Below are 25,877 nucleotides of genomic sequence, written 5' to 3'. Positions count from 1 at the left end.
TGGGAGCTCAGGTCCCGCTGGAGCCATGCTGCTGCCGCGCTGTCCAGGGATACTCCTGGACACAGCATGCTGAGGCTCCGGGAGAAGTGGGAGGCAGGAGTAAGCAGCATGGTGATGGGGCCGGGACTAGGGCTGGGGGTGGGGGGGTTGGATAAGGGGCAGGGAGTCCCGGGGACAGTCAGGGGACAGGGAGGGGGCACAGGTTGGGGGGGAATCAGGGGATGGGGAATGGGGTGTTGGAAAATGGGCATTCTGGGGGTCTGTCAGTACTCGGCGGGGGGATGGATAGGGTTCGGGGCAATCAGGGGACAAGGATCGGGGGTTGGGGGTTGAGGGGTCTCAGGGGGTGGTCAGGGGACAAGGGTCAGCATGGGTTGGGGATTTTGAGGGGGGCAGTCGGGGGCAGGAAGTGGGTGGGGGTCAGTTGGGGGCAGGTCCAGGCTGTTAGTGACCCACCCCATTATAAATTAAAAACACTTTTTTATATGTTTAACACTATTATAAATGCTGGAGGTAAAGCAGGGTTTGAGGTGGAAGCTGACAGCTCGTGACCCCCCAGTAATAACCTTGTGATCCCCTGAGGGGTCCTGACCCCCAGTTTGAGACCCCCGGGTTAATTTAATATTAGCACCCTGTGACCATTCACATGCATGTGCTATTTGGAGCATTTCACTTTTCACAACATAGGCTCAGCCCAGATTCTGGAACAAGCTCAAATGCTCAGTTCGTGGAGTATGTACATAAGCTATAGTAAAGAAAAAGCTATAGTAACCATCTCCAGTTTGTGAGGAACCCCATGGAGCCAGTCTCTAGGAAACAGATAAATTCATGGAGGTTAAGTCCATTAATGGAATGGTGTCCCTAGCCTCTGTTTGTCAGAGGGTGGAGATGAATAGCAGGAGAGAGATCACTTGATCATTACCTGTTGGGTTCACTCCCTCTGGGGCACTTGGCATTGGCCACTGTCAGTAGACAGGATACTGGGCTGGATGGACCTTTGGTCTGACCCAGTATGGCCGTTCTTATGTTCTAACCTAAATGAACCCAAAGTTATGGAGACAGATATGAGTCAAGAAAGCCAGCGGACAGGGGCGGCTCTAGGCATTTTGCCACCCCAAGCACGGCAGGCAGGCTGCCTTCGGCGGCTTGCCTGCAGAGGGTCTGCTGGTCCCGCTGTAGGGATATTAAAGAAGGTTTATATTAGACATAATGTAAAAACAAAAAAATTGCATCAAGATTCAAGCCTCTGCTGCAAAAGCAGAGAAATAAAAATGTATGTAGTTCTCAAATCCAGTTAGATGCCCTTAAGGTTGGGTACAGAGAGTTAAAACAGCACTCTCAAATCCTACAACAGCAGTAACATCAGAAGAAGGCCGCAGCTTTGGCAGACCTCCCGCAGATGTGCCTGACAGCCCCACATTCACCTCCCTTCTGTGTGCCAATATCAGGGGGCTCTCAATGCATCTATGGGTGTCGGATACCCCTCCCTCTCTTGTGATCTTGGGGTCTTTCTCCTTGGTTTTTGGCAGGACAGGGGACTGAGCCTGTCTCCCTGACCACCCCTCCCAATGTGTGCCAGGGTCTGGGGAAGCGCCGCCATTCAAGGTGTGAAGCTGAGAAGAGGCAAAGTGGGACATGAACCCACAACACACAGAACAGCCTGCTGGCACTGGAGTGACTGATATGAATGGAGCAGTTCACACCTCTCCGAGCGATTGTTTCATGCTGTACCATCTCCTGCAGGTGTTTCTCACTCCGCTGAGAATAGCTCATTGAGATGAACAGGTCATTTCACATCTCTCTAAGCCTGTATTGCTGAAGATGGCTGTGTCCATCTTTGTGCTGCACTTACTAAGAGATTTGGGGGTGAGGGGTCGATGTGAGGGGAACCCAGGTTGGCCAAGCAGTTCACAGAATACAGCTCCTTTCCAGAAAAAATGTGAGGATTCTTCAAAGAGCCTTTTACTTCATTCATCATCCATATCCATGGCCACCTACAGCTGCCACAATGCCCAGTAACTCCGACCAACAAGCTTCCTTTCTGCTGAAAAACTAGGAAATAAAATGGCAAAAAACATAATTAAGACTGTGTTCAGATAAACTCATGCTTCTAACAAGGAAAAGCAGAATTGAATTAAATGCCCTCATAATTTAGAAAGAGAGATTCTTATCTAATTCACAGTAGAGTAACTCTACTCACTTCAGTGAACTTAGTCTGGATTGTATCAGAGGGGTAGCCGTGTTAGTCTGGATCTGTAAAAGCAGCAAAGAATCCTGTGGCACCTTATAGACTAACAGACGTTTTGCAGCATGAGCTTTCGTGGGTGAATACCCACTTCGTCGGATGCAAGTAGTGGAAATTTCCAGGGGCAGGTATATATATGCAAGCAAGAAGCAAGCTAGAGATAACGAGGTTAGTTCAATCAGGGAGGATGAGGCCGTGTTCTAGCAGTAGAGGTGTGAAAACCAAGGGAGGAGAAACTGGTTCTGTAGTTGGCAAGCCATTCACAGTCTTTGTTTAATCCTGAGCTGATGGTGTCAAATTTGCAGATGAACTGTAGCTCAGCAGTTTCTCTTTGAAGTCTGGTCCTGAAGTTTTTTTGCTGCAGGAAGGCCACCTTAAGATCTGCTGTGAACACAACTTTTTTGCATAAAAAGCCTGCACATCACATTCCCATGGAGACAATAATGTCATCAGTTGACGATATCTGTAAAGAAGTACAGAATGAAAACATGGTCATGGGAGAAATCTGGAAATTTTATTCTTTTTGAATAACTTCCCCTCAGTCAGTTTCCTCAAGGCACCGTTCATCTCCTTGTTCCTCATGCTGTAGATGGTTGGATTCATAACTGGAGGCATCACAGAATAAAGAACAGCCTCCATGAGGTCCAGACCTGATGTTGAGCGGGAGGTGAGTTTCAGGTAGGCAAAGGTGGCAGTGCAAACTAACAAGGAGACCACAGTGAGGTGAGGGAGGCAAGTGGAGAAGGCTTAATTCCGGCCCTGCTCAGAGGGGATTCTCAGCACTGTTTTGAAGATCTGACCATACAACACAATTATAAAAGTAAAGCAGCTTAAGCCTAAGAATAAGAGAAAAGAAGTAATACAACTTCACTGAGGTACGAGTCAAAGCAGCGATCTTGAGCAGCTGAGGGATTTCACAGAAGAACAGATCCACCTTGTTGCTGCCACAAAAAGATAATGCAAATATGTTCCCAGTCTGCATATTAGAAATGGGGATTCCACTGATCCAGGCACTGGCTGCCATTTGGACACAAGCTCCTCTGTTCACTATAGTCTCATAGTGCAGTGGTTAGCAGATGGCGACGTACCAGTCATACGCCATGATGGTGAGAAAAGCAAAGTCAGCCGCAGTAAAGAAAATGAAGAGAAATATTTGGGCAAAGCACCCAGAATAAGAAATCGACCTGATGTTCAATAGCGAGTTGGCCATGGACTTGGGGACTGTGACGGAGATGGAGCCGAGGTCTAGTATGGACAAATTCATCAGGAAGAAGTACATGGGGGTGTGAAGGTGGTGGTCGTCCACTACAAGGATGATAACAAGAAGATTTCCCACCAGGGCTGTTAGGTAAATTCCTAGAAACACCACAGAGTGTAAAATCTGCAGCTCCCGAACCTCAGAGAATCCCAGGAGAAGAAACTCAGTCACGGTGGTTCAGTTGGATCTTTTCTTTCTCAGTACATCATGGGCTGCCTGTGGAAGGAAGGGCAAGGGCAGTGGTCAGCCTAGAGTCCTCCCCGCTCCTTACCTCTGACAATCACACCACTAGTGAGGAGCATTGTCACACCAGTGTAAATTGCCACAGTTCCCTTACAGTCAACAGATGGCGTCAGTTTCCTCCATCTGAGGTCCAAGATGAGGCTTGATAAAATGCAATGTAAATATGGAGCAAGTTACAACCCAAACCCAACAATCTTAGGAATGATGGTCATCCTATTGCGACAATGGAGAGCTTGTTTAGGAAAGAAGAATAAGGCTACATCTAAACTACGAGCAAGGGGAGTGATTCCCAGATCACATACACTACTTGCAATAGCTCGAGGGTGGCTAGCACAAGTCTGAAAAGTTGTATAGCCATAGCAGAAGGGGAAACTGTGCTGAATACATAGCCCTAGGGTTCAGGTGGGTTTATACTCAGCATGGCTACCGCAGGTACACTGCTATTTATGCTCATCAAGCTAGCATGAGTACATCCTTGCAAGCTGTGAATCACAGCCCTAGCTTGCTGAGTGGATGTATCCTAAAAGCATTTGGCTAATTTAACCTAGCAAAATGCTGCCTGAGAGGGGTTATGATCACTCTTTCTAAATACGAGGGGGTAAACACCAGGGAGGGAGAAGATCAACTGTTGCTAAAGGACAATGTTGGCAGAAGAAGGAATGGGGATAAATTGTCCATGAGTAAATTTAGCTTGGAAATGAGAAGAAAGTTTATCCCCATCAGAGGAGGGACGATCTAGAACAGCCTCCCAATAGGAACAGTTAGGGGCAAACAACCTCACTGGTGTTAACATGTAGCTGTGTAGGTTTAGTATGGGGATTATATGACTGGGTTGCCAGTCAGAGCAGGGGATTGGACCCGATGACCAGGTCCCTTCCAATCATTTCTTCTTCTGACAAACAGCAGGCTAACAAACTAAACTTCTAAACTAGCAGCACAGCCTGATCCCCTCTTCCCAGGGAAACACAAGGACATAACCAGTGACCCGAGCACCAGCTGTGATGATTCCACACTGAGTTCTGTGCAGAGACGTCTGCTACCTGCTTACAGATTGATTCATGGCCCCTGACACCTGTGTCTGTGCAATGATGAGCTAGGAGCATCCCTCTGTTACTGCTATGGTTTATCGTGTCCTTCTCTACCTTCATGTTTGCACTGTGCAGGTCAGTGGCAATCAGGAGACCTGGGTTAGGTTCTTGTCTCTGTCACTGACCTTCTTTATAATCTTGGGAAAGTTGCTTCCCCTTTCTGTGCCTTTGTTTCCTCTTCCCCACTTTCTCTGCCTTGTCTACTAGGACCGTGATCTCGGTTAGGGAGGCGCTGTGTTTTACTATGTGTACGTTTTCTGCACCTGTTTACAGCTTTGGTGTTCAGCTGGCAGCAGTGTGGGAGAGAGGATATGGGGCTAGAGCAGGAAGTCTTGATTATTTTCCTCTTCATTTCCTCTGTGTCCTTGGGCAGGATTGAGACAGACAGGCTTCAGATGGCTGGTGCAACGCTGACTCTGAGTTTATAGGTGTCAGTGTGTATAAAACACAATCTGCAGGCTTTGCTGCTATCCTGTTTTTTTACATTCCCATAAGTACTTCTTTGAGACAGAAATAAACACGGTTGCAATAGAAGATACGAGTTTGAAATGGCTGTATTATTAAATATAAGAATAATATTTCCCACCTTTGTTTAAAGCTCAATTTCCAGTTAGGGGCACTCAGAGATTTTCTGCCCATTTTTGTTTTAAAATGGGATTTAAAACTAAACAAAAATGTCCAGAGAAAGTTTCTGCTATACTTGAAAAAGAATTAAGTGAAAACCTTCTTTTTTTCTTCTATTTTTTTGGCCACGTAACATTTTCACTTAACACTAGTATTTTGCTAAAAACAAATACATGTTTGGTTGCCAAATCTTGAATTTTTTTCTGATTTTGGGTAGCTGATGCAAAGGCAAAGTTTTGCACTGATTTTTCTTCTGACTCGCTCTTCCTCTCACTTAATTGACAGCTAAAGCCTTAAAGTATTCAAATGATAATTTATGTTTAGGATCTTACACTTGCTCTGTATATTAATCCACAACTATATTCAATTGAAAAAGTGCATTTACTGTGCTGGTCACTGTGGATTTTTCCCCAGCTTGTGATGCATTTGATCCTCCGGCACCAGGATTCTTTGATCATTATTTTTCTATCTCCATTTCCCTACCACTGTAGTAGCTAGAAGCCAAGACACAGCTATGTAAAAGCCCTTTCACCCCTCACTCTGAGAATGAATTGACAGAACTAGACTGAAACCTGTTGCTCTCTTTAGATGAGCTGTGTGTAGCTGATGTTGAGCTTCCCTGTCACTAGAGGGCTGATGCTGTAAAAGGCTGTCTATCCATGTCTATTTTCTAAGGGCTTGTAGGGACTCACTCCCTGGGGCCTAAACAGCTCAGAGGCAGAGGCCCAGAGGCAAAATGTTAAGAATTCATGGATTTTCAAGCCAAAAGGAGCCAGTATGATTCTCTAGTCCAGTGATCACCAATCTTTTTCATCTGGCAGGAGCCAGACGATGAGCCACCGAGAACCCAGGCTGGTGGACAGCATCAACCAAAATGCCACCGAGAAGCGGCAACGTCAATAGACATCACCACAGAAATACTGCTGAAAATCATCAGCGTTTCGGTAGCGACGCCTCTGGATGACACTGCTTCTCAGTGGCATTTCTGCAGATGCTTGGCCGCTGGCCAGTACGCAGGCACACATAGAATCTCAGGGTTGGAAAGGACCTCAGGAGGTCATCTAGTCCAACCCCCAAATTAACAAGCTTGTTTCTGCCTGGTTTCGAACTAGGGACCTTTCACGTGTTAGGCAAACGTGATAACCACTACACTACAGAAACATGGACACCACATTGGGGACCACTGTTCTAGTCTGATATTGGCATAGCACAGGTTTTAGGATTTCCCGCAGGGTACCCTGACTAAAGCCCAGCTTCTGTTATTTCTGTGGGCCAGGATTACAAAGGGATTTAGGCACCTAAAGATGAAGACAGGGATCCAGTAGGATTTATCAAAGCTACTACGTGACAGAGTGGCATCGATTTAGCAGGTCTGGTGAAGACGCGCTAAATCAATGAGAGAGCGCTTTCCCGTCGAAGTCGGTAATCCACCTCAACGAGAGGCAGAAGCTATCTCCACAGGAGAGTGTCTCCCTTCAACACAGTATAGTGCGGACACCGTAGTAAGTGGATCTAAGCTACGTTGACTTCAGTTATGTTGTTTACGTAACATAAGCAAAAGCAGCAAAGAGTCCTGTGGCACCTTATACACTAACAAACATATTGGAGCATGAGCTTTCGTGGGTGAATACCCACTTTGTTGGATGCATATAACATAAGTAGTGTATCTCGGATGGACTTAGCATGGTAGTGTAGACCAACCCGAAAACAGTTCAGATTGTAATTTTACATTTATGTTCTTAAATATTAATAGCCCAAAATATGTAATTGAAATACCAAACTTACTGTGCTGGTCTTTGTGGAACTTGTCTCAGCTTGTGATACAGTCAATTCTCAGGCATCAGAATTATTTGGACATTATCTATCTATCTATCTATCTATCTAGCAGCCCTTTGCTGTCCTCTTGCTGTATGACCTGAGTTGCTGGCTCTCTCTGCAATTCCTAGCAGTCCAGGATCTAGTCCACAGATGGGTGCTCCCTGCTCTCCTCCTAGGGGCAGGCTTGGGTGAGAGGTGATGGACTAAATGGAATCAGGGACTGGAAGCCCCTTCCAGCTCTAGAGATGATACCAGCTTGTGCAGGCTTCAGACATGGTCACAGCCCAGAATGACCCTGTTCTGGGGTTAAACAGCTGAATCCGGTCTCCAGGTCTGTGAGCCCAGCTCTGAGCTCACCACAGGAACAGACCATCCTGACAACCTACCCTAGTTGATTCTAACCCCACAGAGGTGGAACAGCATCCACCCTGGATCTCTCATGATGGCAGCAATCCTGGAAGAAGCCTTCGCTAAAAACAAGACAGGGCAGAGTCTGAAAGGGTACCCCCAAGGTGTTTGCAGAAATAAAATATATAGCACAGACATGTAACTTGCAATAGCTAAGAGCCCAGTGGCACCAGAGCCTCAGTTGGCCTAAAATACCCTCTTTCTTCATTAATCCCACATAATTACCTCTGGGAGAACAGAGATATTTTTGTCTCTTGCATTACACCAGCATCTCCTGTGATGCAGCCACCAGAGGTACCTGTTGCTCAGGCTGACCCGGTTGCTTGAAGCAGATCACTAGGAAGTACCCAGAGGGAAAGACTAAAAACTAAGGGCCAGGTACAAAGCCAGTGGAAAATTATACAGTTCCATTGACTTCAGAGTAGTTGGGACTATTTACTGTAACTGGGAATCTGGTCCTGTGATTTGAATGGAGATATGCTGGTTTACACCAGCTGGGGATCTGACCCACCACAGAGATTCAAATCTATATTCTTTGCCTGTGAACCTGATCTGAAACTGATTCTAAAGTTCCTAACCTTCCTGCAGTTTCTTCGCTCTTTGCCCCTTGCGATTAATTACAAGTGAAACTTTTAATGGTGATGGAGAGATTCATTTCTACTCAGGATAAAACTTTGGAGGAATTCAGTGTTGCTAAGATTTTCTGTATCTGATCTTCAGCTTCTGTTGGGATGAATGGCCCAGAATCTCTTTCTTTCTTTCTTTCTTTCTTTCTTTCTTTCTTTCTTTCTTTCTTTCTTTCTTTCTTTCTTTCTTTCTTTACATTGTTTTTCCTCTTACTGCAGACAGCACTAAACTAAAAAGCTCATTGGGCTGCAGATGCAACGCTGCATGACATTTTGAAAACCTGTAATTCATATTAGTTGCCCAGCATGTGTAAATTGGCTGTAGCTCCTTCGGAGTCTGCATCCATGATGCCTACTCTACAGAGTGTTAATCACCTACTTCATGTTAATTATCCACTTCATTTTAAGTGGTCTCCTACAACATGTGTGATCTCCTTAGTGTAAGAATATATCCCCTCTTGTATTTAGCTTGGACACTCTGGTTCTCTTGTCCAGACCCAAGGAAGAGCTCTGAGAAGTATAAAAGCTTGTGGTTTCCACCAGCAGAAGTTGCTCCAGTAAAAGATGTTACCTCACCTACCTTATCTCTCTCAAAATCTTGACAAGTCTTGCAGGACAGGAAACCCATTTTCTACCCAACTTTACTCTTCAAGTATTCTTCTGTGCTCTCTATCTGGTCACCATGTACATGTAGACAACAATAAAATTTAGCAGTCGATCTCAAAGTGATTTATCAAGCAGGGTGGTAACATCAACTACATTTTCCAGATTGCACAGAGAGGGGGAAATGACTGGCCTGAGGTCACACAGCTGCTCAGAGGAACAGAACTCAAGTTTATTGAATCCCAGTCCCTTACTCATGTTGCAATGACTGAGGAAGGATATGCCAGTCATTCAAATCCCATGCACTGCTACACATTAGGGACTGAATGGCTAGGCAGCAGTTTTGCAGAAAAGGACCTAGGGGTTGTAGTGGACGAGAAGCTGTATATGCGTCAACAGTATGCCCTTGTTTCTAAGAAGGCTAACAGCATTTTGGGTTGTAGAAGGAGGAGCATTGCCAGCAGATCAAGAGATGTGATCATTCCCCTCTATTCAACATTGGTGAGGCCTCATCTGGAGTATTATGTCCAGTTTTGGGCTCCACACTACAAGAAGGAAGTGGAAAAATTGGAAAGAGTCCAGCAGAAGGCAACAAAAATGACTAGGGGTCTGGAGCACATGATTTATGAGGCGAGGTTGAGGGAACTGGAATTGTTTAGTCTGCAGAAGAGAAGAATGAGGTGGGATTTGATAGCTGCTTTCAACTACCTGAAAGGGCGTTCCAAAGAGGATGGATCTGGACTGTTCTCAGTGGTAGCAGATGACAGAACAAGGAGCGATGATCTTAAGTTGCAGTGGGGAAGGTTTAGGTTGGATACTAGGAAAAACTTTTTCACTAGGAGGGTGGTGAAGCACTGGAATGGGTAACCAAGGGAGGTGATGGAATCTCCTTCATTAGAGGTTTTTAAGGTCAGGCTTGACAAAGCTTTGGTTGGGATGATTTAGTTGGGGAGTGGTCCTGCTTTGAGCAGAGGGTTGAACTAGATGACGTCCTGAGGTCCCTTCCAACTCTGATATTCTATTATTCTAACCTGGAAGACTCAGCTGAGATCCCTGCTTTGCCACAGATTTCCTGTGTGATCTTGGGCACATCACTCTCTCTGGGCCTCAGTTCCCATCTGTAACATGGGTATAATAACACGTCCCTGCCTTATGAGGAGGAGGTGAGGATAAATACAGTAAAGAGATAGGGGTTAAAACAGAGGTAGTTGGACATATTTGTACTTTCTGAAAATTTTGACTTTTTCTCAAAACAGTTCTGTCTGAAAATTGCCAGAAACTATTAAATTAAATTTAAAAATTCAATTTTCAGCCAAATTGTTTCTTTTTCCAGATTTCATTTTTTTTAACAAAAAACTGAAACATTGCAAGCACAGTAGAGACTTTTTTGAATTTTTTTTTCAGTGAACCCTGCAATTTTCTATTGGAAAACGTTTTGATGGAACATTTTTGAACACTTCTGGCTCAGATACTGCAGTCATGGCAGGCAGGTAGACACACTCTAGATAGATTGAATGGTGAATAATGGGACTTTTTTTTTCCTGGTCATCTTTAGCATTGAGTTATGTTGGTTCCCTCACTTAGAGGGAATCATGAGGCTTTTTTTATTATCAGATGAAATTCTTACTGGGCACCATTTAGTCTGGTGTCTAAATGGGAACTGAGTTCTTCTGAAAATTCTGGCCTAAGGGGTAAGTGTGACAGACTACACTGTTAATTTCAGAAAGGGGAACTACACAAAAATGAGGAGGTTAGTGAAACAGAAATTAAAAGATACAGTATCAAAAGTAAAATCCCTGCAAGCTGCGTGGAAACTTTTTAAAGACACCATAATAGAGGTTCAACTTAAATGTATACCCCAATTTAAAAAATATAGTAGGAGAACTGAAAAAGAGCCACTGTGGTTAAAAAACAAAGTAAAAGAGGCAGTGAGAGGCAAAAAGGCATCCTTTAAAAAGTGGAAGATAAATCCTAATGAGGAAAATAGAAAAGAGCATAAACTCTGGCAAATGAAGTTTAAAAATATATTTAGAAAGACCAAAAAAGAATTTCAAGAACAGCTAGCCAAAGACTCCAAAAGCAATAGCAAAAAAACCTTTCAAATACGTCAGAAGTAGAAATCCTGCTAAACAACCACTGGGGCCACTAAATGATCGAGATGCTAAAGGAGCACTCAGAGATGATAAGGCAATTGCAGAGAAACTAAATGAATTCTTTGCATTGGTCTTCACTGTTGAGGAAGTGAGGGAGATTCCCAAACCGGAACCATTCTTTCTGGGTGATAGATCTGAGGAACCGTCCCAAACTGCGGTTTCATTAGAGGAGGTTTTAGAACAAATTGATAAACTAAACAGTCATAAGTCTCCAGGACCTGATGGTATTCACCCAAGAGTTCTGAAGGAACTCAAATGTGAAATTGCAGGACTACTAACTGTCATTTGTAACCTATCATTTAAATCAGCTTCTATACCAAATGACTGGAGGATAGCTAATGTAACCCCAATTTTTAAAAAGGTCTCCAGAGGTGACCCTGGCAACTACAGGCAAGTAAGCCTCACTTCAGTACCAGGCAAATTGGTTGAAACTATCATAAAGAACAAAATTGGCAAACACATAGATGAACATAATTTGTTGGGAAATACTCAACATGGTTTTTGTAAAGGGAAATCATGCCTCACCAATCTACTAGAATTCTTTGAGGGGGTCAACAAGCATGCGAACAAAGGACATCCAGTGGCTATATTGTCAAGTATCAGGGGAAGCCACATTAGTCTGCATCCTCAAAAACAACAAGGAGTCTGGTGGCACCTTAAAGACCAACAGATTTATTTGGGCATAAGCCTTAATGCGTAAAAAACCCACTTCTTCAGATGCATAGAGTGAAAATTTTAGATGCAGGCATTATTATACTGTCACATGAAGAGAAGGGAGTTACCTCACAAGTGGAGAGCCACTGTTGATAGGGCTAATTCGATCAGGGTGGATGTAGTCCTCTCCGAATAATTGATGAGGAGGTGTCAATTCCAGGAGAGGCAAAGCTGCTTTTGTAGTGAGCCAGCCACTCCCAGACCCTATTCAAGCCCAAATTAATGGTGTTAAATTTGCAAATGAATTTTAGTTATGCAGTTTCTCTTTGAAGTCTGTTTCTGAAGTTCAAGAATGGTTACTTTTAAATCTGTTATAGAATGTTCAGGAAGATTGAAGTGTTTTTCTCCTGGCTTTTGTATGTTACCATTGCTGATGTCCAATTTGTGTCCATTTATTCTTTTACGTAGAAGAATAAATCATCCCAGCCAAGGCTTTATCCACTTCCCTAGGTAATCCATTCCAATGCTTCACCACCCTCCTAGTGAAATACACCAAGGTTAGAACAAAAGGACCTCAGACAAGTAACTTACATCAGTGTTTAAATATTTTGTTAAGATGATGTAAAGAAAAAGTGAACAGTACAGAGTTTAAGCACAGAAGTTTCTGGTTATCAGGGAGTAACATACAGATCGAGGGTGCAAAGTTTGGTTTAAGATCGGGTGGCATAAGGAATACATAATCTGCAATAGCCCCGATTGGAGGTAAAAGGTTGATGGGTCAAAGTACAGACATTGAGATATGAGGGTATGAAGTTCATAAAGTTGCTATGTTCGGGTGTGGAGTATGATGAGTGGATGGATTGACCCTCATTTGGTGAGATGTAATGTTCAGGGAGTTTACGGTTCCAGTTCAAATGATCCAACAGAGAAAGTCTCTTGGTGCCTTTCTCATAGTCGAAGAACAATGTCAGTCTGGCTCATGCCTCCTGGCACTGTTGGTGGCCGGTGATGTGCTCGATGTAGATATCGCTGGACCATCGGATTGTGTCTGAGACTTTGAGGCGCCGCATTAGCAGTGCGTGGCGTCTACCGATCCCACTAGTCCACAGCACACGCTCGTTGCAGGGGTCCCAGGCGCCCAGGGTAACCCAGAGACTTTGGGCCAGAACATCATCAGTATTCTACTGGTTCAGTCAGTGAGTCTACTCTGCACTAGTGCTGGTCTATAAATTAAATCTGTTTAGTTTATAGACCAGCACTGAGTTGGAAAATATGACCCTTACATCTCCTTCACCCTCACTATTTCCAGGGTGCTGTCAGCCAAATCTGGATCCGTGTGTGCACTGCCCATTGGCCAATCCTGATCTCTTAGAGGTGAGGGGCTAGACCCCAGTGACTTCAACGGGATCCAATTTTGGCCTCATTATTCTGAGTCAGATTTTCTTTAGGAAACCCTGGAAAAAGTTTCTCTTCAGAACAGCCTTGCCACCACAGCCCCAATGACACAGCTTTTACATAATCATTTAAGTTAAAATAATAAAAAGATGCCTCCCTGAGCCTCTTTCTTCCCCAACACATCATTAATAATACAATAATACCCCAACAATATAAACATAATCATTTCAGCAGGAACTCAGCCATGCAGAAACTTCTTTTACACCCTTTTATCATTGTGGGGAGCAAACCTTCAGTGCGCTCAGAAAAACCTCATCAAACAGATGACATATGGGCACTCCTGAGAGAGAACAAACATTGAAAACCCTGTCAAACCAAATACTCACCATCTCCCCGGGCCGTTCCATCTCCAAAACCACCTGGAACAAAGAAACAAATTAAACCACCAACCAACCAGCTAAACAAAAATAAATTAAAACACAGAGAAACAAACAACAAATGCATTGATACCTCGGTCAGATTTATCATCATCCAAAATAGAAAGACCCATAGACTCCACTAGGAACTTTTGCTATGGCTACTGATATTATGTGCAAGGTGCTCATATAGCATGGTGATGGGTAATGCTATATAATTACTAGATAGATAGATAGACAGATAGATAGATTTTGATCTTATTTATATTGGTGTAAAACTATAATAGGGCACCTTAAAGACTAACAGATTTATTTGGGCATAAGCTTTCATGGGTAAAAAACCCACAATAACAGGGTTTTTAAAAAGAACTGGATAAATTCATGGAGGTTAAGTCCATTAATGGCTATTAGCCAGGATGGGTAAGGAATGGTGTCCCTAGCCACTGTTTGTCAGAGGGTGGAGATGGATAGCAGGAGAGAGACCACTTGATCATGCCCTCTGGGGCACCTGGCATTGACCACTATTGATAGACAGGATACTGGGCTGGGTGGATCTTACATCTGATCCAGTATGGCCATTCTTATAAGAACATAAGAATGGCCATATTCTTATAAGAACATAAGAATGGCCATATTCTTCTGTTCTTATATTCTTATAATAACTCTTTTTTTTGCTTCAGTCAAGTTTGTCTGGATTTTTACTAATGTAAATACCCAATTGTGCATAAACAGATAGCATGGTATGTTCTCATGGAGACAATAATATCATCAGATAATTATATTTCTAAAGAAACACAGAATGAAATCATGATCAAAGGATAAATATGGACATTTAATTCCTAATAAATAACCTCCAACCTATCAGTTTATTCAGTGCACCTTTGATCTCCTTGTTCCTCATGCTGTAGATGATCGGATTCATCATTGGTGGCAACACAGAATAGAGAACAGAGATTCTGAACTGATGGAGAGCTGGAGATGGGTTTCAGGTATGCAAAAATGGCAGTACAAAGGAACAAGGAGACCACAATGAGATGAGGAAGGCAGGTGGAGAAGGCTTTATGTCGGCCCTGCTCAGAGGGGATTCTCAGCACTGTGAAGATCTGAACATATGACACAATTATGAAAACAAAGCAGCTTAAGCATAAGAATAAACTAAAGATGAGAAGCCCAAGTTCACTGAGGTCTGAACCAGAGCAGGCGAGTTTGAGGAGCTGGGGGATTTCGCAGAAGAACTGATCCACCATGTTGCCTCCACAGAAGGATACTGCAAACGTGTTTCCAGTGTGCACTGCAGAGTAGAGAATAATACTGATCCAGGCACTGCCTGCCATTTGGACACAAGCTCTCCTATTCATCACAGTCTCATAGTACAATGGTTGGCAGATGGCGACGTATTGATCATATGCCATGACGGTCAGTATGGCATAATCTGCTGAAGCAAAGAAGGCAAAGAGAAAGACTTGGGCAACACATCCAGAATAGGAAATCCATCTGGTGTTCATGAGCGAGTTCACCATGGATTTGGGGATGGTGACAGAGACAGAACCAAGGTCTAGGATGGACAGATTCATGAGGAAGAAGTACATGGGGGTGTGAAAGTGGTGGTCAAGGGCTTTGCCTATGAAGATGAGAAGATTCCCCACCAGTGATAAAAAGTAAAGAACTAGAAACAAAATAAAGTGTAAAATCTGCAGCTCCCGAACGTCAGAGAATGCCAGGAGAAGAAATTCGGTCACGGTGGTTAGGTATGTACTTTTTCCTACTGTATTTTCCACTGCATATATCCGATGAAGTGGGCTGTAGCCCATGAAAGCTTATGCTCAAATAAATTTGTTAGTCTCTAAGGTGCCACAAGTACTCCTGTTCTTGTTGCGGATACGGACTAACACGGCTGCTATTGTGAAACATTTCTGACTCTGTTTCCCCTCTCTGCCTTTCTCTGGCATGTTAACTAGGACTGTAAGGGCTTTTGGAGAGGGGCCAGAGGGCAGTTTTTTGAAGGTATTGAGGCACCTAGTGGGGTTCTCAAAACATCTAGGGCCCCAACATCCCTTGAAATTAATGAGTTATAAGCATCTAGGTGTCTCTGAAAACCCCACTAGGTGCCAAAATACCTTTGGAAACATGGTCCTATGTCTTATTATGTGTAATTTCTGCACAGCCATTTACCCCATATACACTCAGCCAGCTGCAGTGTGAAGCTAGGCCAGGAGCTCTGAGTTCTACTCCCAGTGATCTCCCGTATGTCCTCGAACGGGATCAGGATAGACAGGGTTTGGCTGCTTGGTTCAACTCTAACCCAGGGTTAAAAGGGGCTAGTTTGTGTAAAACACAGTCTGGGTGCTATCAACTTTACTAGTTATTCAACTGTTACCTTCTTACAAGGATCCCTTTGAGAGAGAGATCACACAGATGCAATAGAATAAATGGACTTGAAATTAATGCTTTGTCAGAGAATATTAATGTTGCCCAATTTATTTAAAGTTTAAGGCAGGTTGGAAATTTCTAGCTGAATCTTTTATAATGGATATTGTTTTTTTAGCCAAACAACAACAAATTTCAGAATCTGTCTGCTTTTCTCAAACATATTGTGTAAAGAATCTGAAAAATCAAAAAACAAACATTTTTGGTTTTGTGATAAAAAAATTCTTGTTTTCAGTAGAAAGTTTTCATTTGCCAAAATTAAAAAAAAAATGATTTTGCGTTTTCAGTGAAAAGTCAACCTTTTCCTGAGATGTAGAAAAATTCCTATCAGCAGTAGATAATTGATTAAATGGAGAGTAAAGTCTTAACGAGTTCATATTGTGATTCATATATATAATCTGAATTTCCCACTGTATGATTTCCCCTGTATATTGTTAATTGAAATAACAGACTGCTGATCTTTGTTGATTTTATTTTTCCAACAGATGATGCATTCAGTCATCCAGCACCAGCTAAAGGCCCAGGTATCTGAGCATCATTTCACCCTTCACTCTGTAACTGAACTAAACTCAAACCTGTTGCTCTCTGCAGATGAGCTGTGTGTAGCTGGCATTAAGCACCACTGGCATTAAAGCCCTGATGCTGCAGGAAGGTGATTTATCCACTTCTATTTCCTAAGGGCTAGTGGGACTCACTCTCAGGAGCCCCACACAGCTCAGCAGCAAAGGCCCAGAGGCAAGCGCATAGATGCCTAGGTGATAAATCCAAAAGTGTCCTAGCACAGGGCCTACGATCTCCCAGGGTTCTCTGATTCCTGCTCAGTGTCTGTGTTATCTATAGGCCAGGATTACAAATGGATTTACACATCTAAGTAGATGGAGACAGTCACTGACTGGGATTTATCAGTGCTCCTATGTGAGCTAAGTGGCTAAATCCCATGGGCATTCAATGGGAGGTTGGTGCTATTGTAAATCGCAGTAGGCATCTATCAGCTTCTTTAGGTGCCTAAGCCCCTTTGTAATCCTGGTGCTGCAACTTTTCTGTTGACTTCTGAGGCCTGGGCTTCTCTGCAATTCCAGAAAATGATGGCAGGGATTTGCAAAGGAGCCTAAGAGAATTAGGCATGTACATCTTGGGCTTCTAACTCCCTAAGACTCCTGTAAGAAGCATGACCTCACATGATAGCACATAGAGCAGTCAGCAGTGGCTAGAGAAAGGAGGTCAAGACGCCGGGAGCTCATGTGATCTAAGCCTGACTATGCACTATATTACCTCAATCCTCTGTGCCTCAGTTTACCAAAACAATTAATCTGAGGAATGTTAACTGAGATGGGAAGAACAATTCATAAAGAATCATGTATTTAGAGCTGATCCATGATTCAGTTTTGTTTAAGCTTTTAATGAATTTTCACAGATCTGGGTTAAATATTTGTCGAGTTATTTTTTTCAAGCAGATTTTCCTTGTCTTCCACAGGAACATAGGAATTGCCAGAGACCAGTGCCCTGGGTCTGACTGGGGCCAGCCCCAGATCATGCACCACCCACAGTCTGGAGTAAAGTTTGGGTAGAGAGGAGATCTCCCCCCAGTGCAGCAGCTGCAGCATTGTCTGCCTGAGTCTGCAGAGAGCCAGAGACAATGGCTCTGAGAGAGCGAAACCGCCCCACACATCTCCATGGGGTTTGAATTCCCAGCCCCACTTCTCTGAGTACCCCAACAACCCTGCCCCATTGAAGAGCTCATTGTGCAAGGGGAGGGGAAGAGCACAGCAGTCCTGACCCCATCACCAAAGCAGATACACCCTGGCTGGGAAGAAAAGGACTGGGGAAACCACGATTGCCCCCTGCCTGTCTGTGGGCACCTTGCTGATCCCAAGGGGTGGGGGAGAATCACCCACTGCCTCTTCTGGGAAAGAGCAGGGATCCCACGCCACCATCCCACCCACCACTGACATTGCACATGGGCACAGGGTCAAGGAGGTCAAGCCCCATGCATGACCCTGGAGTGTCTGAGCCCAGCCCTGAGAGTCCGCAGAGCTTTATGGGACTAGGGGCTGGCCTACACTATGAGGCTAGGTTGAATTTAGCTGCATGAGGTCAATTTTATAAGCAAGGTACTCCAGTGCCAAGATAGGGATATGTGTTCTGTCTATTGCCCCAGCACACTTAGGGAACCCCATTGTAGCAAAGCCACTATTATGACCTGCACATTTCCCAAAGTCACTTCCCTTGTTAGAAGAAGGTTACTGATTGCTTTGGCTACTTGGATCACAGCAACCCCCACTGTAGATTTGCCCACTCCAAACTGATTCCCGACTGACCAGTAGCTGTCTGGCGTTGCAAGCTTCCACAGGCCTATTGCCACTCGCTTCTCAGCTGCCAGGGCAGGTCTCATCTTGGTATTCCTGCACTTCAGGGTGGGGAAAAGCAACTCACAAAGTTCCAAGAAAGTGGCCTTACGCATGCAAAAGTTTTGCAGCCACTGGGAATCATCCCATAACTGCAACACTATTCGGTCCCACCAGTCTGTGCTTGTTTGCCATGTCCAGAATGAGCGTTCCACCGTATCGACCTGCCCCACTGCTACCATGATGTCCCCATTGCCACATCCCATGCTTTCAGAAATGTCTGTGTCCATGTCTTCCTCACAATGGTCTGCGTGCTGGCAGCTCCTAGCGAGGCTCTGCACATACTGCAGGATAATGCACGAGGTGTTTACAAGGCTCACAAAAGCAGTGCGCAGCTGAGCGGGCTCCATGCTTGCCGTGCTATGATGTCTTCACAGATAACCCAGGAAAAAAGGTGTGAAACGATTCTTTGCCAGTACTTTCAAGGAGGGAGGAAGGGAGGGGAGACTGACGACATGTACCCCAAAACACCCACAACAATGTTTTTGCTCCATCAGGCATTGGGAGCTTAACCCAGAATTCCAATGGGCAGTGGGGACTGTGGGATAGCTACCCACAGTGCACCACTCCATGAGTCGATGTTAGCCACGGTATTGAGGACACACTCCACAGACCTACTGCCAGGGGTGAAAGTAACTTAAAGGACTTACCGGTATGCCAGAGTCCTGAGGGGGGCGTGGCCTCAACCAGAAGAGGCGTGTCCTCAACCGAAAGAGGTGGTACCCTTCAAGATTTGAAGGCCCTGGGGCTCCGGCTGTGGCTGGGAGCCCCAGAGCCTTTAAATCACCCAGGATCTACCAGCTGAAGAGGTGGCTGGGAGCCCCGGGGCTCAGGAATGAATTAAAGGGTCCAGGACTCCGGTCACTGTGGAGTTCTGGGCCCTTTAAATCACCGCGGGAGCCCGGCTGCCGGAGTTCCGGCAGCACTTTAAAAGGCCCTTTAAATCACCACCACAGAAGCAGGTCCAGTCTGGCACGGCGTACTGGCTCTTGCCGGTACATGGTACGGCACTGTACCGGCTTACTTTCACCTCTGCCTACTGCCTTTAGTGGGGACATACCCGACGGATGGTATAAAATCATTTTCTAAAGATGGACTTCTATTATATTTTGCAATGTAGACATACCTGAAGGCTGCATGATGAAATACTTAACACGGGGCTTGAATCTACAACCATGACAGTAAGAGACACATGCACTACTAACTGAGCTGGTTGGCTTCTCCCTGAAGTTTTTTCAAAGGCACAGATGGTGCAGAAGGCCCCCTAAGGACATTTCTTTGCACACTGAGATTCGTTTTCATACATTTCCCTTCTTTCCTGGTTCCTTCGCTCTCCAGCTATCAAACAGGGCCTGTTACAAGGCTAGTTAGATGCTGGTGTCTAGACCAGAAGAAGTGGGGTTCATCTAGCAGCTGCTCAGAGAAACCTGTGTGGGAGGGTGGAATTGAGGATTCTCCCACCAGGAGGAGGTGCTGTTTCTCAGAAAAAGCTTCTCAGCCCCCAAACAGGGGGCAGACAAGACAGTCCCCTACTGGCCGCCAAACACATGTTTTCGCAAGGAATCAGATCTCCCTGATAAAACTTCTCCAAAGATGCGCAGCTCCAGGAATGTCAGAGAGGGCAAGGACTGTTTGCCTTAGGAGGTGGCTGAGGGAAACCTGCAGGTCCTTAGGCCCCTCCAGCGTCTGATGAAACCATTTTTGGGAAGGGGCCCGGGTAGCCGAGGAAGACAAAGACAGGAAAGAAGGGCTTGCAGCTGCTGTGCAAACACCATGTTCCCAGGGGCCCAAGAGAAGTGGCAAGGGGTGTGGGGGGAGGGGGTTCAGCACTTTGGCTGCTTCCTGAGGGCACAGAACTCAGAACATGGCAAAGCTCAGAGCCCCGTTGCATGGAAGCAGAATGATATCAGCTCACAGCAAGGGGGAGCAACACCCCTCCCTTAGTCTCTATGCCAGAGCTCCTACCAGCTGTGTGTCCTTCCCAGAAGAGGGTGCAGGTAGGCTGCTGAGAGGGTGGCGCTGGGGTAAATGAAGCAGAGGAGACTTGTTCCTCTTGAGTTTTCTTTGCGTTACTCTTGTGATTCTGAGGGAGGAAGCTGAAGCACAATTTGCGTTTGCTTCAATGCCTTCGGTTGGGCTCAGTTTGTGACCCTGAGCACGGGGGTTCCTGCACTCTCTGCTCTTAACCCCTCAGGGGAATGGACAATGGACCAACTTCATATGCTGGGCAGAAAGTAGCATAAGAAAGATAAGCATAGGTGAGGAAAGGGGAGTGGATGTGAGCTTTCTTGGTTCTGAGATGTATGAAAAGGCTGCAAAGCACCATGCCTCTGGATTGCATCAACATGCAGAAAGCCTTATAAGGCAGCCACTGTCAAATCCAATTTTATAAGAACTTACTGAGGCTGTTAAGAAAGCTGGTGACACAACTCAGTTTACATGAACCAACATGGCTGTTGCATCATACCACACACTACAAACCATAGGCCAATGTTAAGTGCATTGTCACTTGTTAATCCTGAACTTGGACACTGGTTTCAAACAAGACTGGCAAATGCTCACTGTCTTTCTGAAAAAACTCAGCTGACTCTCTAGAAGCATGTGGTACAACAGTGAAAGACTCAGCAGTTGAAAAAGTGAAGAACTCTCTCACCATATTCAAAATATGTGCATACATGGCTGATGAATGCACCAGTGCAAATAAGCATCAGATATTAAGTATCAAGTATTAAGTCATTGCATATGTCATTGATGTCTGTGGTGGGCCAGTAGATGCATTCTAGATGTTCAGGTTATAGAAGACACATCAGCTGCATCTGTGACATCTTAGAAGAGTTAAATGCATGTCAATTGAACCCCAAAAAGACTTCTGCTTGCACATTTGATGGAGCTACAAACATCTCTGGAAGACATAGTGGAATATAAACTTTGCTCAGAGAAAAGTGTAACCTTAATCTCTCCTATACATACTGCAGAGGCCATCTACTCCAATTAGCACTAGTACGAGCTGCAGAATCTTCAAAAGGCATTAGAAAGCCATAAATATAATGGATTTCTATACTCTTTTTTTTCCAGCAAGAGTCCAAAAGGACTGAACCTCTTGGAAACAACTAGAAGATACACTGGGATTGAAGTTCAAATTAGTCCAGCCTGGGAAAACCTGCTGGCTTTCTCATGAACGATCCTTGGCTGTTGACTTAAAATTACTGCAACTGTTATTACTGGCTTTGGAAAGCATCTACCAAGATAGGACAGATCTAAGTAGTGAGGCTAGTGGATTACTTTTGCTGCTACGGTCAGAGAAGACTATTGCCATTCTCTCTCTTGTAAGTCTCCTGTTAAAAGCACTTGGGTAATTATAGAATGCCATCCAGGCATCTGCTGCAACAGTAGAAGATCTTTGTCCAGCAATAGAAGCTACCCTTGGATCAGTCAGAGATATCCACTGAAAATGTACTGCAAGAAGTAAAGACTTCAGTTCAGAAGTTGACTAATGAAGGTACTTATATTGACTCCCTAAGTGAAGAGGACAAGAAGCGTTTGTTAAACCAGCGGAAAAAAAAAACAGACTTGAGTCTTACAAATCTACAATAGTGATTTCTGGATTCTATCAACCTCCATATCATTTTTAGAGATGGCTGTCTTATAGAACACCAACAGTTGAGTGGAGTGAGGCACTCCAGCAATGAGGTTGCCATGTGATCAGGACAGAATAGAGAATTTGAACACAGAGTCCAATATCATACGATGAATGAATGAAGATTTAACTTCGACTTCTTTATCGTCACTAGTGGCGTGACCCAATTTTTGTGCTATGTTCCCTGGGATGAAAGATGTAGGAATTAATCTCTTACTACTCCCAGTCACAACAGCTACAGTCCTCATTAAACAGAATGTTGTTTTCTAAAAGAAGTCGCCTTCTGCCTGATCATCAGCATGTCATGAAGGACTGGAAGTAACAGACACACAAGAAGACACCAAAGAGTGCAAGAAGCCAAGATGGATGTAGATGTTGTGCTTCCTAGTAGACTTGAGTAGCCAACTTTAATTGTTATGATGCTTTTAAAATATGAGTTAAATCTAATAAAATGGTCATGAAACATTTTTCAGTTTTTCATTAACAGGAAAAAAGCACAATATTATGCACAATAATTTCATTATCTACTAGCTAACAAACATAATTCACAATCAAAGAGAAATCTACCATTATGACTAAATGAGGTTGTGTGTTAGGATGAGGAATGGTCCTGACTGTCTGTCTCTCTATCTAATCACATACTCTCCTTTTGTCTATCATATGTAGTGTACACAACCATGCACAAAGATGATATTCTAATACTAATAACAGACCAACTTCTGAAATCCTTTCTCAGTTTGGATGTGGGTAGACCTACACGGGATGGCATATGGAACACCAGATCAGTGCAAGTGATGGAACTTTTCCACTTACACCAAGGCTAGAACAGAATGACCCCAGACAAGAATCTCTCTGCAGATGAGCTGTGTGTAGCTGTGTGTGCATTGAGCATCACTGGCATTAAAGGACTGATGCTGCGGGAAAGTGATTTATTCATGTCTATTTCTTGAGGGCTAGCGGGACTCACTCCCTGGAGCCCTGCACAGCTCAGCAGCACAGGCCCACAGGCAAGTGCATAGATGCCTAGGTGATAAAGCCAAATGAGCCATTCTCTCCCCCAAGTCTGACCCCCACATAGCATGGGGCCCACAATCTCCCCCAGCATTCCCTGATTCCAGCCAGGCTTCTGTGTTACCCGTGGGCCAGGATCACAAAGATGAAGACAGGCACCTACGGGGATTGATCAATGCTCCTAAATGAGCTAGGTGACTAAGTCCCATGGTCATTCAGTGGGAGTGAGGAGCTTAACCTGCTTAGAAGCTATTGTAAATTCCAATAGGCAGCTATCTTCTTCTTTAGGTACCTAAACCCCTTAGTAATCCTGGCCCTGTGTCTCTCGTTAACTTCCAAGGCCTGGGCTTCTCCTGAATTGCAGAAAATGGTGCCTGGGATTCGCAAAGGAGCCTATGGCAGTAAGGCATGTACAACTTGGGCTCCTAACTCCCTTAGATGCCCTTGAGAATCCCAGCCTGTAATGATAACTAGTACAGCCAGCAGGGGTGAAAGTAACTTAAAGGACTTACCAGTACACCAGAGTCCTAAGCAGGGCGGAAGGGTTGGGGCCTCAGTTGGAAGAGGGGGGACCTTTAAATCCCTGGGCCCTTTAAATCAAGATTTAAAGGGCCTGGGATCCATCTGTGGTATCTGTGGCAGGGAGCTCTGGGCCCTTAAATCACCGCCGGAGCTACCAGCTATGGTGGCGCCTGAGGCCCCTGGGGCTTGGGCAGCTATTTAAAGGGCCTGGGCCTCTGGGCACTGCGGGGAGCCTTGGGCCCTTTAAATCGCTGCTGGAGTCCTGCTTCTGGAATCCCTGGGGAAGCGACATCAGCCGGGGTCTCCGGCGGTGATTTAAAGGGCCTGGGGCTCCTGGCCACTGCTACCACAGCAATGCCCTGGACCCTTTAAATCACCGCCCAAGCCCCATGGCCCCCGGCCACCTCCGCTACCCAGGGGCTCTGGCAGCAGGGCTCTGGTGGCAATTTAAAGGGCCTGGAGCTCAGGCCGTTGCTGGGAGCCCTGGGCCCTTTAAATTGCTGGCCTGGAGAAGCTGGTCCTGTACGGTGTACAGGATCTTGCCGGTACACCATACCGTACCATAACAGTTTCCTTTCACCTCTGACAGCCAGGTATCTAGAAAAAGGAGGTCAAGATGCTAAGAACTCCTGTGATGTAAGCCCAACTATGTTATCTCAGCTCTTTGAGCCTCTTTACCAAAATCTGAGGGATAATAATTGAGAATGGATGAAAAATTCATAAAGAAATGAAGGACATAAATTCACACCATGTAGAGGTCAAGCATAGGAGTTTATTACACGCAGCGCTGGCGGAGTGTCACCTTGCTTATTAGGCTCAGAGACACTGCCAATCAATTGATTACAATAGAATATATAAATTTTCCATGGGCGGGAGAAAGTGACGGGGTAAGCAGTTCCACACACCGGGATAGGTTTTGCAGCAAGACAAGATAGCACATTAGCCAATGGTTAATAGGTTACATAACATTTCCACCCATGGTTTTAAGTTAACAAGTTCACATTTAAGTAATGCTTTGATAAAAAAAAATTTAGTATAAAATATATATGTTGAATTCTGAATTGGAGTCCATAGGAATGGAGCAACTCCTTTGATTCTCCAACAGGTACATTCCTAGAAGTTAAAGCAAAGAAACAGTAAAAGTATATGGCACTAAGGATTATGTTTTAAGGCAGGCATTGGTCCCTGGGAAGGGGAGATGGAAGGATGCCATATCTTATACTGCCATGTGCCAACATTTCATAAACTCAAGGTTGGATTTGTGGGAAGAATGTTTCCCTAAGGAAGAAACAAACACAATAGGAACAGGGATTCTTTGTTCAATCTGCAACTCTGAATAAGACACAGTTATTTAGTTCTTAGCTCCAACACCTGGCAATTTGCTGACCAGGCCTATCTTAGCAAGCAAGGCTTTCTGTTTACCCCAGCTTTCTCTTAGCTAATTACTATTCGCTAGGCCTCTGGTCTCTTGACCAAACACTGGACTTTGGGTCTGGAAAATAGCTGGCACAAACCATATACCAGGTTGTTATATAAAATGCACATGGATTTTAAGCCTTCAGTCCCTGCTCTTGACCATAGGATTCCCTAACCTGCCAGGTCAAATATACCAATTTTAATGTACCCAGACTACTGTGGAGTTGCCAGTAAAGTGCCAGTACCATCAGGAATGTTAGGATAGACACTCCCCACATAACCGGGGCGGCTCCAGGCCCCAGCATGCCAAGTGCGTGCTTGGGATGGCATGCCATGGGGGGCACTCTGTCGGTCGCGGGGAGGGTGGCAGGCAGGCCGCCAAAGGCGGCCTGCCTGCAGAGGGTTCGCTGGTCCTGCGGCTTCGGTGGACCTCCCGAAGGCATGCCTGTGGACATTCCCCAGGCATGCCTGTGGGAGGTCCACCGGAGCCGCGGGACCGGTGACCGGCAGAGTGCCCCTCGCGGCATGATGCCGTGCTTGGGGCGGCGAAATGTCTAGAGCCACCCCTGCACGTAACTTAACAAAAGAGCACCGAGATCCATCCCCAGGGGACCTTATCACCTGAGATGGCATCGCCCATAATTATCGCTTTAACCTCCACTGCCTGGTTCCTTGCCTTCGAGTACTTCACATCGGCCTGGTCCATAGTTTCCCCTATCAGAGCGTACCTCAGACGGCCTTCCTCAATATACCTCTGGGCCTCGGCCACTAACTCCTCGATCTTCGCCTGCAGGGCCTGTAGACCCTCCCCTAGATACTTACTGCCATAGTGCCATTCCAGATCCCACATTAGGTTACCCATCATTGGCGGAGTATGGTGCAGCTGCATCCCGTCAACAGTCAAGGTTGACCTTCGGGGGACTATCAT

At 45.1% G+C, this 25,877-nt stretch overlaps 1 pseudogene; it reads right to left on the bottom strand.

The window, feature by feature from the left end:
* Nucleotides 1-2,694: 2,694 nt before the first annotated feature.
* On the bottom strand, nt 2,695-25,877 carry LOC123346728 (annotated as a pseudogene).

Source organism: Mauremys mutica, chromosome 12 (genome assembly GCF_020497125.1).
Source record: "Mauremys mutica isolate MM-2020 ecotype Southern chromosome 12, ASM2049712v1, whole genome shotgun sequence".
Classification (NCBI taxonomy): Eukaryota; Metazoa; Chordata; order Testudines; family Geoemydidae; genus Mauremys; species Mauremys mutica.
This window is presented reverse-complemented; position numbering and strand designations above follow the sequence as displayed.